The sequence below is a fragment of the Rhineura floridana genome, chromosome 19 (assembly GCF_030035675.1).
Source record: "Rhineura floridana isolate rRhiFlo1 chromosome 19, rRhiFlo1.hap2, whole genome shotgun sequence".
Taxonomy (NCBI): Eukaryota; Metazoa; Chordata; class Lepidosauria; order Squamata; family Rhineuridae; genus Rhineura; species Rhineura floridana.
The window spans coordinates 18,330,126-18,349,852 of NC_084498.1; the positions used below are offsets into that span (position 1 = coordinate 18,330,126).

Below are 19,727 nucleotides of genomic sequence, written 5' to 3' on the forward strand. Positions count from 1 at the left end.
GAAAGGGCAGTTTATAAATAAGTAAATAAATAAATTAGACACATTAGAGCTTAAATGGCAGGAAGCGGGTAGAGAAATGTTTTTTCTCTTTCTCTCATAACAGTAGAACTGGTGGACATCCAATGAAGCTGAATGTTGGAAGATTCATGACAGAGAAAAGAAAGGACTTCTTCACATAGCGCAGAGTTAAGCTATGGAACTCGCTCCCACAAGAGGCAGTGATGGCCACCGACGCTGATGGCTTTAAAAGGGGATTGGACAAATTCAGAGACGATAGGGCTATCTTTGGCTACTAGCCACCATGGCCATGCTCTTCCTTCATGGTTGGAGGCAGCATGCTTCTGAATATCAGCTGCTGGAAACTGCAGGATGGGAGAGTGCTCTTGCGCCCAGGTCCTGCTTGCGGGTTTCCCACTGGGGCATCTGGTTGGCCCCTGGGAGCACAAGATGCTGGACTAGATGGACCATTGGCCTGTTCCAGCAGGGCTCTTATGTTTTTATGACAGGCAATGTCAGCATGTACACAGATTATGTTATGTGTCATCAAGACTTATGGCAACCCTATGAACCAGCGACCTCCAATAGCATCTGTCACGGACCACCCTGTTCAGATCTTGTAAGTTCAGGTCTGTGGCTCCCTTTATGGAATTGGTCCGTCTCTTGTTTGGCCTTCCTCTTGTTCTAATCCCTTCTGTTTTTCCCAGCATTATGGTCTTTTCTAGTGGATCCTGTCTTCTCATGATTTGTCCAAATATGATAACCTCAGTTTCATCATTTTAGCATCTAATGATAGTTCCGGTTTAATTTGTTCTAACACCCAATTATTTGTCTTTCTTGCAGTCCATGGTATCCTCAAAGCTCTCCTCCAACACCACATTTCAAATGAGTTGATTTTTCTCTTATCCGCTGTCCAACTTTCACATCCATATGTAGAGATCGAGAATACCATGGTCTGAATGATCCTGACTTTAGTGTTCAGTGATACATCTTTGCATTTGAGGACCTTTTCTAGTTCTCTCATAGCTGCCCTCCCCAGTCCTAGCCTTCTTCTGGTTTCTTGACTATTGTCTGCATTTTGGTTAATAAGGGTAGAATGTGCTCAGTTTCCATATTTAAAGCAAACTGCCCAAACCAGATTAAAACACCTTCTTTTTGGCCGGAATCTCCTCTTCTTCACCTTCATCTCTGGGCATGTAAAGTGTTGTCACGTCCTTGTAAATACCCTTAAAGTACTCCTGGTTTTGCATCTGTTAGTTACTGAACTCTAAGACAGATGCATACATGAATCGCTACAGTAAATAAGAACTACGAATTCCTATGCGGAGACTGCCACTGATACAGGGGGTAAGCAAGAAGCAAAGCCCACTTTGTGTTTTTTCTCAGTGTGAGGTATCTGATGGGGAATTTGTTCCATTGGAAAGTCTGCTTTAAAAAACCCTGTTTCATGAAAACAAATCTCCTGAGCATCCAAGACCTCTTTAACTCTCTGACTGTTCTTTCTCTGGGACTTTGCTGGTATACTAAATACACCCTAAAAAGTGCAATGTGGTTGTACAGGTGGTATCGGGACCAGACTAGCTAAGACGGCACTTGCGTAATTGCTAATTGCGCAATCGTCTTTTTGAAGAGGACTTTGCAGGCACACGGTCCCCAATCTGGATCAGGGCCGTGGTATGCGGGGATTAGGGAGGCGTTAACCCTTAGCCCCTTGCTGTGGTCTTGATCCAGATTAGAACCTAAGGAGAATTCTGCTGGATCAGGCCAAAGTTCCATCGAGTCTAGCATCCTTGTTCTCACGGTGGCCAGCCAGATGCCTCTGGGAAGCCCACAAGCAAGACCTGAGTGCAATGGTGTTCTGCCCGCTTGTGATTCCCAGCATCTGGTCTTCAGAAACATTCTGCCTCCAACAGAGGAGGTAGAATACAGCTATCGTGGCTACTAGCCATTGTGCACCTTATCCTCTATGAAATCAGGGTCCCTACATCTGCATTTGTGTTGTTGTTGTTGTTGGGGTGTTCCCATTGTCTTCCAAGGGACCTTTCCCCCCCAATGCAAGAAACAAGTGGAGTGGTAGGCAAAGTGCTGAAGTCCTTCTAATTCCCTCTCCCTGTGCCATGGCCCCAATCTGGACCGTTCCCCCGTGCCTATAATTTACTTTAAAAAAGCCACTCATGCAACTGTAAAATTGTGTGATGGTGTCACATTTTGCTTGGCCCTTTCGGCATGACCTTCAAGAGGTTTGATCATTTCCTGGATTGTGCGTGATGAAATTTGTAAGAGAGGGAGATGCATCTAATCCTGCACATCGAGTGTCACTTTCACACTTGATGTCTAAAGTGGGAGTCAATTCCTTTGCAGTTATGGAACTGTGAGATGCTAGCTATTTTGGATGGATTCACCTGGAGTGCAGTGATGTGTAATCTTGTGTGTGAGGGTTCAGATGCCACTAAAAACAACAACACTGGTTCCACTCCAAGGTATTATTGCCAGCATTGTGGCTTACACTTGTCTGATTACCTGTGACAAGTAACAGTTGCCTCCAGGCAATCAGCCTGTTAGTTTCGCTACAGGGATAAAACCCATGCATGCAACTGTCATAGTACTGGCACTTTTAATATATGACTGTGCTATGGCGGCTAAGCATATGTATATATTTTGCTACAGCAGGAGTGGAGTACATAAGAACAGCATGATAGAACAGGCCAGTGGCCCATCTAGTACAGCATCCTGTTTTCACGGTGGCCAAACAGATACCTATGGGAAATCTGCAAGCAGGATCTGAGTTCTACACCAACTCTCCCCTTCCCTCTGTCAGTGGAGATAGAACATAGCCATTTGGGTTAGTAACTGTTGATAGCTTTCTTCTCCATGAATTTGTCTAATCCTGTATTAAAGCCATCCAAGTTGGTGGCCATCACTGGCTTTGGCCCCCCAGATGTTGCTGGACTACAGTTCCCATCATCCCTCATTGTTTGCCGTGCCGGCTGAGGCTGGTGGAAGTTGGAGTCCAGCAACATCTGGAAGGCCAAAGGTTCTCCGTTTCTGTACTGGAGCATCTGCTTCATAAAGCTAGAGAGGAAGAACAAGCATCTGTGCTGCTGCTGCCTTAGCGCTGGCTTCTGTTAACCCTGGCAGCGTTACAGATGCTGCCTGGATAACTGGTTTATGATGTGTGTGCGGAACCAAGACATGCATAATGCAGATTAGATTATGGTGATTGCATTTAATATTGTATCTGTGCATGTGACCTTCTTTGTTTCCTTCCGTTTATGTCAACACTTTGCCTGCTAAAAGTGATATCAATGATTAAAAATGCTAAAGTCAATTAGCGCGTAAGCATTCTGGAGAAAGTCACGGGTGCTTAGACTTTCATTTGATCCTCTTTTGGAAGACACCTGTCTGACTCAAATGCTTTAGACATTTAAGTGAGAAAAATTTGTAAAAAAGGAAGAATTTAAAAAGCTTCATATTCTTGTGTGTGTATTTCTAGAAATATGCAGCCTTCAGGGCAATATGATTGGGACATAAAAGTGAGGCATCTTGGGAATATTTAAAACTAGGTTTTATGTGGCAGGCAGCATATCTTAGGTACATACATACAATGCCTTCAGAATCTAAAAAGTGTTTTTTTTTAAAAAAAAAAATGAAAAGGAACTATGACAATATCTACCTCCTGACAGATTAAAGCTATTTAAAATGGATTATATTCTTCCATGCATTAACGAGCAAGGCACCTCAACCCCTCTTGTTTCCTTTGTGCATCGCAGAAATGCAAAAGAAGGCTGAAGAAGCTTCATGGATATCTGTGAATGAAGGTCCAGGCATACCAATGAATATTTGTCACCTCCTTTCTCAGTCAGGTTGATTGATGGTCCCAATCCAGAGAAGGCTAGCATCCTTTGCTTGAGTTCTGAATGGGAACCTCAAGCGTGGCATGCTAATGTTCTGTGGACGAGGGCAATCAATCAACCTGAAAGAGAGAAGGAGGTTGTTAAATAATCGATTATATTCACAAGCACCCCCTTCCTCCATCATATGGTAGGGAAAACGGGGGGGGGGATGATATCCTTCCAGCACCTCGGTTGCATATTTGCACGGTATGAAGTGTCTGGAACCTAGAAACACAAGAAGGTGCCTTATACTGAGTCAGACCACTAGATCCATCTAGTTATTTATTTATTATTTGATTTCTATCCCGCCTTTCCTCCCAGCAGGAGCTCAGTGTTGTCTACACTGACTGGCAGCAGCTCTCCAGGATTCTAGACTGGGTACATTCCCAGCTCAACCTGGCGATGCCAGGGATTGAACTTGGTCTGCATGCAAAGCAGACGCTCCGCCACTGAGCTATGGACCATCCCAAGTATTCCTTAGTGCAGCCTTTCCCAACCAGTGCGCCTCCAGATGTTGTTGGACCACAACTCCCATCAGCCTCCCATTGGCAATGCCGGCTGAGGCTGATGGGAGTTGGTGGTCCAACAACATCTGGAGGCACACTGGTTGGGAAAGGCTGGGGTTAGAGTGTTGGACTAGGATGTGGTTTCAAGTCCTGACTTAGCCATGAAGCCAGCTGTGTGACCTTGGGCCTGTCGCCACCTCTCAGCCTAATCTACCACACAGGGTTGTTGTGAGAATAAAATGGGGAGAAAACCGATCTGTGCCATTTTGCACTCGTTGGAGGAAAAGTGAGATATAAGCATACTAATAAAAATGTGACATACTTGGCATGTGCCACCTGTGGACACCTGTTTACAATATATACAGTGCCTTGCAAAAGTAATCAGACCCCTGACCAATGCTCTCATATTACTGGATTACAAATGGTACATTGTAATTTCGTTCTGTATGATATTTCATTTTGAGACACTGAAACTCAAAATTAATTATTGTAAGGTAACATTGGTTTTATGTTGGGAAAACATAAAAGCGGAAACATTTTGCTTGCACAAGTATTCAGCCCCCAAGTCTTTTGGGGTAGGTATGTACCAGCTTTGCACACAGTGTCGGAGGGATTTTGGCCCATTCTTCTTGGCAGATTTGCTCCAGGTCATTCAGGTTGATTGGACGCCGTTTGTGGACGGCAATTTTTCAAATACTGCCAGAGATCCTAAATGGGATTGAGATGAGGACTTTGACTGGGCCACTGTAGGACATTCACCTTTTTGTTCTTGAGCCACTCTAGTGTTGCTTTGGCCTTGTGCTTGGGATCATTGTCCCACTGAAAAGTGAATTTCCTCCCAAGCTTCAGTTTTTTAGTGGACTGCAGCATGTTCTCTTGCAGTATTTCCCTGTATTTCATCCATTCTTCTGGTTTTAAAAGTAGGTTTCAGGTTCTCATGATTGCAGAGACAACTTTGCCCTGACGACGTGTGTCAGGTGTTTAGTAGCAAGAAAATAATGGAATTCATCTCTGCAGCCTTAACAATTGCCATTTTGCATGGCACCTATGACCTTTTAAACAGAGACTCATGACCTGTGTTGAAGGCGTAATCTTCATTTTATTTTATTAGAGAGTGGGAAGTCCCGTGGGTACATTTTCCACAAGAGAAACTCATTTTTAAAATTTGGTGAGGCCTCTTGGACCATCGTGTAGGTAGCATTAAAGTTAATCCACCCCTGTATTGAGATGACAATGGGGTGCATCAGGGCAGGCTGCAGATGGCATTGAATGCTGCCGTTTCTCTAACTCCTTGCAAAAATGGCTGATGCAAGTGAAAATGTGCTATAAATAGATTTTTATTTACCCGCTGGCAGCTGTGCTTATAACTAAGCTCCTTTTGCTCTGCAGGTAAACGTAGGCTGCTGTTTGGAATGGGGTGGGGTGGGGATTCAGCAGGGCCCCTTTTCTAGATTTCACCACTGCTGTGCGTGACAAGAGGTTCCAACTTATTATTCAAGCTTCAAGCTTAATGGCACCTTCGGTTAATGAAGCAAGACTGTTTTGACAGACTGCTCTGCCGAGTCAGCATCTCAGGTGTATTTGACCAGTCATTATAGAATAGATTAACTCTCCGGAGGGGAGTAAGATTGAATATTAAACAAGTGAAGTGACAATTAAAACCTGGGCACCCAAAGCCAGAATGTTAGAAGGAGCTCATCTGTTATGTTTTTTTTTTTTAATTATTCTCTGAGCTTGTTCAGATATGAGGAGGGTTGGGGGTCTGACATTCACATCCACAGCAAATTTTGAAGCAATAAGAAACAATCCCTTCCATGCTTCCCTGGGCCCATTCTTGCATCTTTCCACCCCTTTGGCCTATCTGTCCATCTTCTCATTAAGAGTGTGTGAGGTGTTTCCTAGTCTTCCCCCTCTCCTGCTGGTGCTTGGGACTCAAAGGGAAAGTGGTAGCAATGATCAGAGCCTTTTTCAGGACCCTGGACAGCTCCCAGTGGGCCCTGCTGGCTGAGCTAAGCAAGATGTTGCTTCAGCAAAGAACCAGGGTTGTCTGAAGGCTTGAGGTGGCTGGCAGGACCTTCCAGTGGCTCCACATCCCTGGGAGAGCTGCCTTTAATCCTTAACAGGCCCATGGCCGATTCTGTAGTTTCATGCTCCTGCATGACTATGGAGCAGGAGAAGCTACTGGGGAGTCTTTCCCAGAGTCTGAGGATGATGGGAGACCATGTCCTTGGCCTAGAACAGTGCAGAAGGGAGTTCCAAGGACCTACAGTTCATATGAATCTGTTTAAGGCAACACTGGAACTCTGATGCAGGGGACATAACAGTCTTCTTCCCCCAATGTCTGCCTTTCTGCCCAGGTGTGTAGCCACAGAGCAAGAAACAGAGATCACAGGGGACAGGTGCAGGCATGGAGTCACTACTCTAGTGGTGAGTTGTTTAGACTAGGGAATCAAGCCTGAAGTAACTGTAATTTAATCCCTTCTGATCTACTATTGGCTCCCCAGATCACCTGGTCGTTCAGGGCTGATCAGCTGGTTGCATCCCTTGAGGACTAGAAGCACAATGTTTCTCAACAAAAGTTTGGCTTCTCAGAATGTCAACAGGATAGTTTGGATTGGAGAGAAGAACTTTTGTGGTTTCCATCATGGCCGTCTTGCTGAATATATGTGATGGTGGCAATATGTTAGTGCCAGGGATCACTGGGGCTAGAAGCAGTAGCCTTTGGCTCTTTATGCAGCTGTCCTGTGTAGAGCATCTTCTTGGGCAGTGAAATATTCTCAGGCCCTAGACTGGCCCCGCCCAGCGAGGCTGGCCATTGGTCCCTCCTAGACAGGAAGTGTTAGAAAGGACTTCCTGTTTAGGTTGGGACTTTGCCTGAGCAACAAAGTGGCATTCCTGGCTCTGTTGTGTTTCTCTGTGTTCACCTCTATCTCCTGGTTTCTTGCCTCTGACTTCCTGACGTGACTCCTGGTTTCTTGCCTCTGACTCTCTGATGTAACTCCAGGTTTCTTGACTCTGACTCCCTGACATGACCCTTGGTTTCCCCCTCTGACTGCTGCCTCCTGCTCAGTTCTGATAGTTACAAAGCAAGCTAGCAATACATAATTGTGCAAAAACAGGTTCTTGAATTGTCTCATTAAGTTGTGTGTGTGTGTGTGTAATAGTTGGCTCTGCTTACATATTTAATGTAAATCTTTTTTTTTTGCGAGTGAGACTCTATTAACAATCAATGCCAGAAGCCTTAAATACAACCTTGGCATTGTCTGAGTAATAAGTGCAGCCTCATAAAATGGAGTTGGCCTCACAGCCATTACCACAGTATGCATCTATTCTTGAGCCTCAGCAGATAATTTGCCTTTTAACTGGCTGTGAAATGTATTTGTAAAGATTGCAAAGCTATAGGCCCTGATTATCTGACATGACTGTTGAGAGGAAGGGCAGATTTGGCAGGCTAACAACTTGGAAGTGTCTGGCTGAAAACATCTCCCTTTTATTTAATTACGCAGCACTAACCCTACCCAAGGAAAGCTGCATGTTGGAAATTTTGGGGGGCGGGGTAGTGGTGCGGATGTTTTGAAAATGACCATGTAGCAGAACGTATGTTTTTGCAAAAACTGTCACAACATTTTCTCCCCTGCTTGGTAAAATGCATAATGTCAAGTGCCAGGGGGAAATGGGAGGCCTGTCAGTTTTGGACAACTGTGGCTAAATGCTACGGTGAGAATTAAAGAGAGGGGATCTGCATGCTTGGAAAAAGTATGTGATGCAGCCCTCTGGAAGGCAGCATGCTATATGACTATACTAAGTGTCCTCCTGGATCAGGCCAGTGGCCCATGGAGTCCAGCATCCTGTTCTCACAGTGGCCAATGAGATACCTATGGGAAGCCCTCAAGCAAAACCTGAGCGCAACAACCCTCTCCCCTTCTGCCATTTCCAGCAACTGGTATTCAGAAGCATACTGCTTCTGACAATGGAGGCAAAACATAGCCATTGTGGCTAGTAGCCACTGATAGCCTTATCCCCCATGTATTTGTCTATTTCTCTTTGGAAGCCCTCCAAGTTGGTGACGGTTGCCACCTCCTGCGGGAGCTAATTTCATAGCGTAACTATGAGTCCTGTCTTTTGTCTGTCCTGAATCTTCCAACCTTCAGCTCCACTGGATGGCCCTGAGTTCCAGTGTTATGAGAGGGGGAAGTAAACTTTTCTCTGTCTGCTTTCTCCATGCCATGAATAATTGTATACATGCCTGTCATGCCACCTCCTGCTTGCCTTTTCTCTAGACTGGGAAGCCCCAAATGCTGCAGCCTTTCCTCATACAGATGCAAGAGGACCACGCCACTATTGGACTGCGTACAAACTGAAAAAAGGCACCACATGAAGCAGGCTGGGCCTGTTGCTGTATGCCTTCAAGTCGATTACGACTTATTGGTGACCCTATGCATCATTTGCTGTTGTTGTTATATTCATAGGGTTTTCACGATAAGAGGTCCTCTAAACCTATGCCACCAGGTGTTCCCAGGTGGTCTCCCATCCAAGTACTAACCAGGCCTGGCCCTGCTTAGCTTCCAAGATCAGACGAGATCAGCCTAGGACAAGTTTTTATTTTGTTTGCAGGGAATCTTTTTTTTTATAAGGTGCATTCTCCTTGTGGGGAGTCAGCGTCTCTCATCCTAACCTACCTCACAGGATTGTTTTAGACGATAAAATCCGGGTGTGTGGAAGAAACGGATCCTGTGTGTCTGGAGGAAGGGCAGGATATAACCGTAATAAATAATTTTTTTAAAAATGACGTGGGGTGTCCATCTAAAACTAGACAAGCTGTCATTTATGCAGATCGTATGAGACGGGTCTCAGTAGCGTGACCTTTAGCCAGTTGGTATATATTGCAGGGGATGCCCAGTCTGTTTGGGTTACCTACATAGCACCTGATATGTTTAAGACGGGTGTGGGAAGGTGGGTGGCCTCAGTCAGAGTGTAGGAGTTACACACAATGATGGCTGATGATCTCTGGACCTGGTGGGGGAGCCATGGGGGGGTCACCGGAGGCAGGGATAATTTGTTCCATTTTTCTCCCCATCCTCCTCCCTTGAAAAGTGACCATGGATGCTTAAGCAGTGCATTGATACAGTTGCTTGGCATCTCACTGAACTCGACCCAGTGAGACAGGTTAGCCTGAGTCCCGCTCTGAAGCTTCACTGCAGCTCCCAGTCCCCTTATCTGGAAAAGGCCTTCCTTGGCTTCTACCAGTGGATCCCAAACTCCCCCCCTCCCATGGACCACTTGAAAATTGCTGAGGATGTTGGCGGACCACTCAATGATTTCTCTACCTGCTGTAGCAATTTTCGTGTGCCGTGCCAGAGGCTGTATGAATTTTAATGGTATTTTTGCTGACATGCCGAGGGTCACCTTGGTGAGGCTTATGTGGACCACTGGTGGTCCATGGACCACAGTTTGGGAACCCCTGGCTTATACCTCCCTCTGCCTTTCATATGCAATGGAACTTTAGTGTGGCGGCACCTCCCCTGTGGAATTCCCTCCCCTTAAATATTAGACAGGCGCCATCTCTTGTTATCTTTTTGGCGCCTATTGAAGACCTTCCTCTTTCAACCAGCCTTTTAAGTTGAGACCTTATCCCAGTCTGCGTCTGTCTTGGAATTGCTTTTTAAACCCTTTTTAAAAAAACCAATGTTTTTAACCTTTTTTTTTTCTTTTTTGAGATGTCTTCAAAGCTTTTTTAAAAAAATGTTTTTAAAGATGTTTTGTTTTAATGTATTTTAAAGTCTGTTTTTATGTTTCAAAGTGTTTTTAGTGCTTTTGTTTGCCGTCCTGGGCTCCTGCTGGGAGGAAGGGCGGGATATAAATCAAGTAATAAATAAATAAATGTTCCAGGCGTGCCTGCTCCCTGTCTTGCTTTCCTTGCTCACTGGTAGGCCCTTTACTCTTCAGAAGGCTATTTGCCAGTTCAAGGGAACTGGAGGTGGCTGATGCAGCCACTTTTGTGGTTCTTCCCTGGGTGGGCTGCTGCTCCCTGTGTGGATCCTCTCCCTGCACAGCTTTTAGGGTTGTTCTTCCACCCCTGTTGCGACAAATATGGCCCTCCAGGCCTTTCTCTCTGGCCCCCAGAACTCTTCCCAGGCCACACCCCTCATCAGTCCTGCTTTGAACTATCCTTGAGTGTTTTTGCCTGACTGGAATGTGCCCTTGAATTCTGATCTTGCTTGCCTGGGTGAAGGATAGCGAGGGTTGTGTGAGTGTTCGTAGAAAGTAGCCTACTGTACCTAAGTAAAAATGCACCCTTGTTGTTCCGCCCACGTTTGCCTCTGGCCCCACCCACCACTGACATGCGGCCCTTGGATAAGGGAATCTGGCCCTCAGGCTGAAAGAGATTCTCCAGCCCTGCCATATCGGGATGCTTTAAATTAACACACACACACACACTCACACTCACACACACATGAAACTATTAATGTAAAGAGCTTCAATGTTTGTTTGAAGTTTTCAACATTAGAAGTTTTACAATATTCCATGGTTAAACCATAGGAAGTGCTCTTAAGGAAGCTAATTATTTTTAAAAAGTATTGTTATTCTGTGACTAAATGTCTAGCTTTGTGTAGTTAGACTTCTTTGGGGGTTCAGGGTTGTGACTAAGAGAGGCAGGAACAGATCCATTTCCCTTAGTGATCTGGTGTCTGAACCATGCTCTAAGCAGTTCAGAATTGGATGATTTGCCATCCCCCACAACAGCTTGAGATGGACAAATGGGCTTTTACTGTTTGAGTTACCAACAGATCTTCAGTTTATATTGATGACAATGAGGCATCCCCAAGGGTTGAAACGCCCCCACCTCCCATTTTGCAAATTATTTAGTGGTGTGTCCTGATTCATACTTATCATTTGAGAATTACTGCTCCCAAAGTAGATGTTAGTGAGTTTGTTGGCTGCTATTGTGATTGATACTGTGATTCATGTGTTTGATTATTATTGACTGTTGTTGGTAAGGACTGATGAAAGGATAAGAAAGAAAGAAAGAAACCTGGGTAAAGGTGTAATGATGGTGTGAAGAGTTGGTGAAGGTGAGAGACTGTGACACTGGTTGTGGGCAGAATGTTTTTGAGAGCTTGAATTATGTTTAATAAGTAATTTACACACAGAGAGAATTTTATATAGATATGGATATTATATTGTGTTGTATACCTATTTACATTTATTTTAACTTTTTATTCTTTATATGGATATTATGTTGTGTTGTATACCTATTTACATTTATTTTATCTTTTTATTCTTTAAATTAAATTAATATCCCACCCTTCCTCCCAAAGGGAGCCCAGGATGGCGGACCATAATTTTTACTTTTTATTTTAAATACAATTACAGTACTGATGCAGACTAGGATAAGGTGTCTACCTAAAAGGCTTTATATCCCACCTTTCCTCCAAGGAGCTCTAGGTGGTGGTGTACATGTTTCTCCCCCTCTCCATTTTTTCCTCACAACAACCCTGTGAGGTAGGGTAGGCTGAGAAAGCGTGACTGGCCCAAGGTCAGCCAATGAGCTTCATAGCGGGGATTTGAACCCTGGTCTCCCAGGTCCCAGTCTGACACTATAACATCTGCACCACGCTGGGTCTCAATGCTATGTACTTTTACTTAAATTGTTGACACTGTATGCTTCTATGTCTGTTTTTTTAAAATGTAAACTGTTTTGAGATCTGTTCAATAGTAAGTGGTCTATAAATGACACAAACAAATAAGCAAGCAAGCTTTGGCAAAGCGCTGTTGTTGGGGAGGGTGCCTCCTGTACCCCTACAGATAACATGTTGCTCAAAAGAAACATTGGGAATAGCTGAGAATCTGCATGTATTTTTTCCATCTAGCCTCTGTGATGCTCATGCGGTGAAAAGCCCATCTTGTCCTTTTAATTGGATGGTTAGCTTCAGAGAGATGAGATTTTTTTTATCGTGGAAAGGATGAAAAGGATTTGGAGCCTCTGATAGCCCACGGTGGGCAAACAACATCTTTTCAGTCGCCAAAACAGTAACTGCATGTTTTCTTCCTTTAGATCCTCCCTCTTAAAATAAAAATAAAAATAAGGAGATGTAGAGAGAGAGGAAGAAAATGTTAATTAGAAAAATGCACATTTCAAAGGCCTCATTATACAGCTCTCAGCTCCTTTTGCTTCCCATTGATTTATAATTAGCTTGGGCCAGATTCTAGGCTGCACTAATCAGTAGTTCAGGAGTCCTAAATTAGTCGTTGCTTTCTCTCAGTAGAAAGTTAATCATTGCTTCAGGTTCACTTTAACTGATCGGAGGAAACACGACCAATGTCAGTTGGGCATCTTGGAGCAAGTTTCTTGGCTGCTTTTTTTTTTGCCCACTGAGGTTTGGACGCGTCTGAATCTGCAGCTGCAGAAACGTACACTGAATTATGCTTGAAATTTTTGCAGGTGGCGGTGGGAGGTGGGGATGGAACTCCGCACAGCCTAAGCGGGGTCAGTAAAATCGTACCCCTTGCTTCTTGCAGAAATGGCATCAGTTGGCAAGTACGGCAGTATCTCTTATACGCACACAATTGCACATGTGTACACATCCTGCACTTGAAGGACTCAGGGCCAGAAGCAGCTTGCCAGGTGGGGCAAAGCCCCTAGCGCTCTTCCTTACCCAGAGGAGGATGGACGAGGCAGCAGGGAGGTCAGGGCGGTGCAAACGCACCAGCTGGAGGACTGGATTGGCCCCAGTATGGTACAGTGCATTTGTACTGTGCCATCCTCACCTCATCCCTGCCCCTCTCCCTCTGGAACATAGGAGGCTGCCTTATCCTGAGTCAGAGCACTGGTCCTTGTAGGTCAGTACTGACTGGCAGCAGCTCTCCAGGATTTTAGGCAGGGGACATTCTCAGCCCTGCCTGGAGATGTCAGGATTCGAACCTGGGACCTTCTCCATGCAAGGCAGATGCTCTGCCACGGAAGAGGAAGCCACGGCCCTTCCCCGTTGTTGCGTAAGCAACAGCAACCCGCCTGCAGGGAAGCTGCCCTAATGGCTTTACTCCACCTAGCAAGCTGCTTTAGTTCAGGGCATCAGTTCATGGTGCAGATTTGCATCTGCTAACTTATATGTATAAATGCCTCGGTACAAAGTAAGATGCCATGTGGTTTGGGTGCTCCCGCCATGGTTTGCCCTGCAAGCAAAGTTGAAAAGAAAAGTTTAACAAAACTTCTATGAAAGTGGTAGAAGATCCAGGAACTGACAGAAAAGACCTGGATGCCCATGCATGTGTGCCCATGTGCTTGCACATGTACACACGCACATGGACACACCAGATCTTGGCAAGGGCCAGGCTCCAGGCAGTCAGGTTCCAGGTCCGAGGGGATGGATGCTTGCATCTGCAGAGCAAAACAAAAAAGTACTTCTTTGAAGGATGGCTTATGCAGAGAAACAAATAGTGACGTTGGGGGGTATCTATATTTATTGTATTGCTGCCATATTTGAAAATGTGGTTAGGTGTTGTGTACATTTCTACTATGAATCTGTAAGATAATATAAGATAGATGTTCTTTATTTTTGTATTTATTTACGCCCCTTTAATCCTGCCTTGCAGAGAGCCAGTGTGGCGTACTGGTTAAGGTGTTGGGCTATGACCTAGGAGACCAGGGTTCGAATCCCCACATAGCCATGAAGCTGGCTGGGTGACCTTGGGCCAGTCACTGCCTCTCAGCCTCATGAAAACCCTGTTCATAGGGTCGCCATAAGTCGGAATTGACTTGAAGGCAGGACATTTACATTTTTTATCCTGCCTTGCAGATAATTATTTCTCCCCAAGTGACTCATCTAAAAACACACACAAAAGAAACAGGTACTGCCACCAGAAAGGATATGGAAACGGATATACAAGTTAGAGGAGGAAGATCAATTTTTTGAGGCCAGGATGAAGCTGTGAACTATAAGGAGACATTTATATCCAGGTGGGGCCAGGCTGATCTCTTGCAGTAGTTCTTGCTTGAACAGCAGTTGGTGGCTCTTGTTCAGCTGGATGATGGATGGGGCCAGAGTGTCTTTTTCCTGTTGCTTCTGCAATCCCGGGTCAGCTGGCAGTTGGAGGAGATTTTTCTTTCTGACCGAGGGGTGGGGGTGGGGAAGCAAGCTCTCTGCAGCTTTCTCTGGGCGATGGATGTGGCCAAGCAGCGATGTTACTCCTGAGGTATCAGCTGTGGGCATCTCTCCAGACAGGTGACCTTGCCCCATGTCATGTAATGAAATTAGGAATGGGGGAGAAATTCGATTCAGTTTGCAGTTAACACAGACCAACATTTCACTTTCTGAAATACTAGTGAACTATAGCCAGCCTTTGAAACTTGCACATCTCTGAATTTTGCAGTTCTCCACTAAGTCATGTGTACAGAAATGCTTATACGAGGGTAAAGCGTGTCTATGTTAGTGAAAATGACATATCAAAATGTATTAAATTAGAGGAAAATGCTTTGCAATATTGTGTTTATCAGGCAAAATAGCCTACAAAAGTGTGCATATTAGGAGAAATTTGCACTAAAATACTAATGAATTTTTATGAGGACTTTTTAAAAAAAATAGCAAGCTAATGTGGAGAATCATATTTAAGACTGGAAAAATAAGAAATTGAGAAACCACAGTTAACAGACTCGTCCATCCCTGAATAATACACACTGATCTTGGGTTCAAAACTCGCATTAACTTTGGAATGACAGGTTAATGAGAAAGAAGATTGCCTCTGCATCCACAGTGGGGTGGAAAGAGGGTAGTTTTGGGAGTGGGGCCAAAAATCTGAAAGGAGGCACTTTTAATCTGACTAGGGAAAGGATAAGCACAGGGGCCTCTGAGAGAGCTGCTGTTGGTTTTGGGTCTGCTGTGACTTTGTTTTTAGCCTTGCCTGCCTGTGTGTCTGCTTGCTTCCTATCTGCTCAACCTATATATTTGCAAATAAACCGATTATGTAGAAACGCTGAAAGTCTCCCACACTCTTTCCTCAACCAGACTGTAGATTTCCTGCCCTTCCCCGCTTTAAAAACTTGATTGATTTTTTTAAAAGAAACATTGCAACTTCCCCTCTGAAAGTTGGCCTAAATTGGAAGCTATGCATTTAAATTAGTATCTGCAAATTTTATGAATATTTGAGATATGGGCCTGTGTGTCAAATTTTTAAAGGATCTAGCAACACCCCTGGGCACCACAATCCTGGTGCTGGGGGGAGAGGGAGAAGCAAGGACCAGAAATTTATCTTGTTCAAGTAGTATGTGCACATTGATGGGAGACATAAAGGAAAGCCTTTTGTGCACACAGGCATTATAAAACCATCTAGGCTTCTTACAGAAAAGATAAGAAAACCATGATTTATTACAAAGTTGCACGAGGGGGGAGATTATTCCTTGCCATCCATTATCCTTCATTGTTGTCTGCGCAAAGAGGGAAAAGTAGGGGATCAGGAGGAATGGCTGCAAAGAGGCTTTTTAAAGGAAAAAGGCAGCCAAACAGGCCTTTTCTTTGCACGACTCCTAATAGTGCAACTCTTGTGGGGTTTATTATTATTCCTAAATGTCTTAGGTTAAGCAAATGACAAGAGGGTTGAGTGTTGAAGTGATGTCAGACCACGTCTCTTAGGAGATTATTGCTGACACTAGCAATAGTTCATTGATTTTCCTGTAGGGGTAAAATGTATACAGAAAAGTATTCCGTCAAGGTTTAAGACTTTTTGTCGATACCTTTTGAGATTCCAATTAAGAAATTCTGCTCCTTTTTTTGGTTTATATTGCTGCCCTATTCTGTGCCCCATTTTTGTTTTAATTATGTGTACTATCAGGTTTCAGGTCTGGGTAAAGGTGGTGATGCCTGTACCTATCCTGTTTTGCTGGGGTGAGGGAGCGCATGAGAAGTGGTCACAAACTTGTATAGGTAACATCACATCAGGTATAGTCTCATCTGGTAAGGTCATAAAGTGTTAGCAAACAAGGCCTCATGAAAGGTCTCAGTAAGCTGGGTCACATAAAGTAACATAATGTTCTAGAGAGTGTAGCTTGATTGGACCAGACAGGTCTAGATTCAGGTAGGACCCTGGACAGCTCCTGGTGAGTCCTTTTGATTACAGTACAGGTAATGGGGGAATGTTGTCTCAGCAAAAGCCTAGAGCCTTACAAAGGCTGCTGTTGACTGTGCATCCCTGGACTGGCTGGGTGTGCTCCTTAAAAGATCATTGTCCAGCTGTGTAACTGTTGACTTTTACGAAGTGGAGGAGATGGAAATGCTATTGAGGACTTGTCTTCAGAGCCCAAGGAAGACAGAAGGGCCATGTTGTAGGCACAAATGAAGCCTATATTGAGTTAGACCATTGGTCCATCTAGCTCAGTATTGTCCACACTGACTGAGTGGCAGCTCTCCAGGCTTTCAGACCATGGTCTCTCCCAGCCCTACCTGGAGATGCTGGGGATTGAACCTGAGATCTTCTGCATTCAAGTCAGATGCCCTACCACTGCGCTATGGCGCTTCCCCTTCCTTAGGCTAGAAGGGTACAGAAGTAGGTGCTGAAGATTCTCCCCCCCCCCCGTGGGAGGCAGCCTAGATCTCCTTATGCCCTGCACTGCCATATGAGCCCACCAGCAGTAGGCGGGCATCTACCATTCATACAAATTGGATGCGAATATATTTTAGATGCTAATGCGTTGCAGCTCTCCAGTTTGCAAAATGACTTGATGATGAAAAGAACTTGTTTTAAGGTCATCAAGTTGCTCACCTACGATTGGGGCTGTTGCTTGAACAGCCTGGCTGTAGTTGTTCCATTTTGTGGAACTTTGGGTATCACTGTTTACTATCTTTCTTTATGCTAACACAGATCTACCAACCTCTCAGGGATGGGAAACCTCAAGCTTGGGACCTGAATACAGCCCTCCAGGGTTCTGGCCTTCAGAACTCTCCCAGGCCACACCCCTCCCTGGCCACACCCCTCCCTGGCCATGCTTCATGCCCCAAGGTTTTTTTGGAAAGTGCCTTTGAGCTTTGATAATGCCTCTTCTTTGTCTGGATGGAGCATAGAAATGAGTGTGTGAATGTGTGTAGGAATTAGCCTCCGTACAAAGGTTAAATCCACGTTTGTTGCTCCATCCACTTTTATTCATTTTTAATTTTTTTTAATAAAATTATTTATTTACTGGTCTCTCGCAACACATCAGGGTGGTATACGGCAATGTAAAAACATTGAAAAGCAATGTTGTTGTTATATGCCTTCAAGTTGATTATGACTTATGGTGACCCTATGAATCTTTTTTGCGTATATTCTTAGGGTTTTCATGGTAAGAGGTCTTCAGAGGTGGTTGACCATTGCCTTCCTCTAAGCCTATGGCACCCAGTATTCCCAGGCGGTCTCCCACCCAAGTATTAACCAGGCCTGACCCTGCTTAGCTTCCGAGTTCAGATGAGATTGGGCGTGTTCAGGGTAGTATGGCTGTAGGCTGAAAAGCAATACAAAATGTTTAAAATGTTTTTTAACAGCCGCATAGTCCTCTCGGCACCAAAAAAGTCTCCAAGAGATGCCTGAATGTCAAAAGCGAGGATGCTTGCTGAATCTCTGCTGGAAGCATGTTCCACAGCATGGGACTAGCGACAGTAAATGCCCGACTTCTAATTGAGGCCAGTTGGGCCTCTGTAGAATGTGCCCTTCAGAAGGTTGTGCAGAAGGGAATCTGCTGAGAAAGGTCCCCCACTCCTGATCATCATCATATATGTGTTTTCACTTACTGAGGATGACTCTTCACACATCTGATGAAGTGGACTCTAGTCGAAAATTCTCTATGCCACCATAACTGTTAGTTTGAGGGGAGATATGATAGCACTGTTCAAGTATTTGGCAGGTTGTCACACAGAGAAGGGCCAGGATCTAACTGTTAGAGCACTACGACTATGGAACCAGTTCCCTAGGGAGGTGGTGGGCTCTCCAATGCTGGAAGCATTCAAGAGGCAATTGGACAGCCACCTGTTGGGGATGCTTTAGGTTGGATTCCTGCATTGAGCAGGGAGGTGGACTCAATGGCCTTATAGGGCCCTTCCAATTCTACTATTCTATGATTCCAGTCTTTAAAGTGCCACCAGAGTCTCTGTTTTTACTTGCCCTGGTGCATATGTGTTGTGTGGCCATCACTAACTGTACATTTGTTAATTGCATCTTAGTTAATGTTAAGAAACTAGCTGAAACTTTTTTTTAAATGGCACTTTCACAACTGATAGCTGAAAAACACCCCCTTTGTCAGACGTGGTGTTTTGCAATGTGTGAATGTAGTTGTTGTGATTTATAACCTGATATTCAGAATAGAAATGAATATGATGAAGTACTAGATTTTTATACCCTCGCAGATTTAGTTTGTTTAGGTCAGTTGTGGGAACCTGTGACGCTCCAGGAGTTGCTGAACTACAACTCCCGTGAGCCCGAGAAGCAGGGTTGATGTGGGTTGTAGTTCAGCAACATTGGGAGGGCCAAAGATTCCTCACACCTGGTGTAAGTCAATATTGTTTTGAAAAATTACCCCAGATTGGGATGGTATAGACATCTGTCTGGTTCTTTAATTTGTTTTCCCTGTTGGCAAAGTCCTTTGATTTTTCATCTTTGGATGTGATGCTGGTGGGATAATTTTTCTTTTCCATTTGCAAAGACAGCTTGCTGCGATTCCCATTTTTAAACTGACTTCAGGGTAATTTTCCTGTGGTTGCAGCTCATTGCATTTATACAAAGCCCAGAGAGAAGGTAGCTTTAGAATTGGCCTCAGGTAGAGGTTGAATTCTGACAGAGAGAATAGCTTTGTGCATCCACTCTGCATAACTTGTACATGATGTGCAGCTGAGAGGTTTGAAATAATAGGTCTGGGCCATTGCAAATTTGGAACTTTTGCCAAAGAATTATGGCCACATCCACACCAGACATTTATTCCCCATTAAACAGTCATGGCTTCCCCCAAAGAATCCTGGGAAGGGTGCTGAGAGTTGTTAGGAGACATTCCCTTCACAGAGCTCCAATTCCCAGAATTCTCTGGGAAGAGGGGCTGACTATTAAACCACTCTGGGTATTGGAGCTCTGTGAGGGGAACAGGTCTCCTAATAACACTCAGCATCCTTCACAAACTACACATCCCAGGATTCTTTGGGGGAAGCCATGACTGTTTAATGTGGAATAAATGTCTGGTGCGGATGCAGCCAAAGAAAGGAAAAGAGCCAGTGGTGCAGAGAGGTAATTTTAAAGTCTGGACTTAATGGTTTTATGGGAGATGGGGGATGCTCCTTAGATAGTAATTGGTGGCTGGTGTTCACTGGGACTGGCAGGGCGC

The 19,727-nt window shown here is 44.6% G+C and overlaps 1 protein-coding gene and 1 pseudogene across 9 annotated transcripts in view; one reads left to right on the forward strand and one right to left on the reverse strand.

Annotated features, from left to right (window-relative positions):
- Positions 1–19,727, forward strand: part of ARVCF (ARVCF delta catenin family member) — a 576,381-nt gene that overhangs the window by 121,632 nt on the left and 435,022 nt on the right. The window lies entirely within an intron of this gene.
- On the reverse strand, positions 17,747–17,865 carry LOC133373569 (5S ribosomal RNA; annotated as a pseudogene).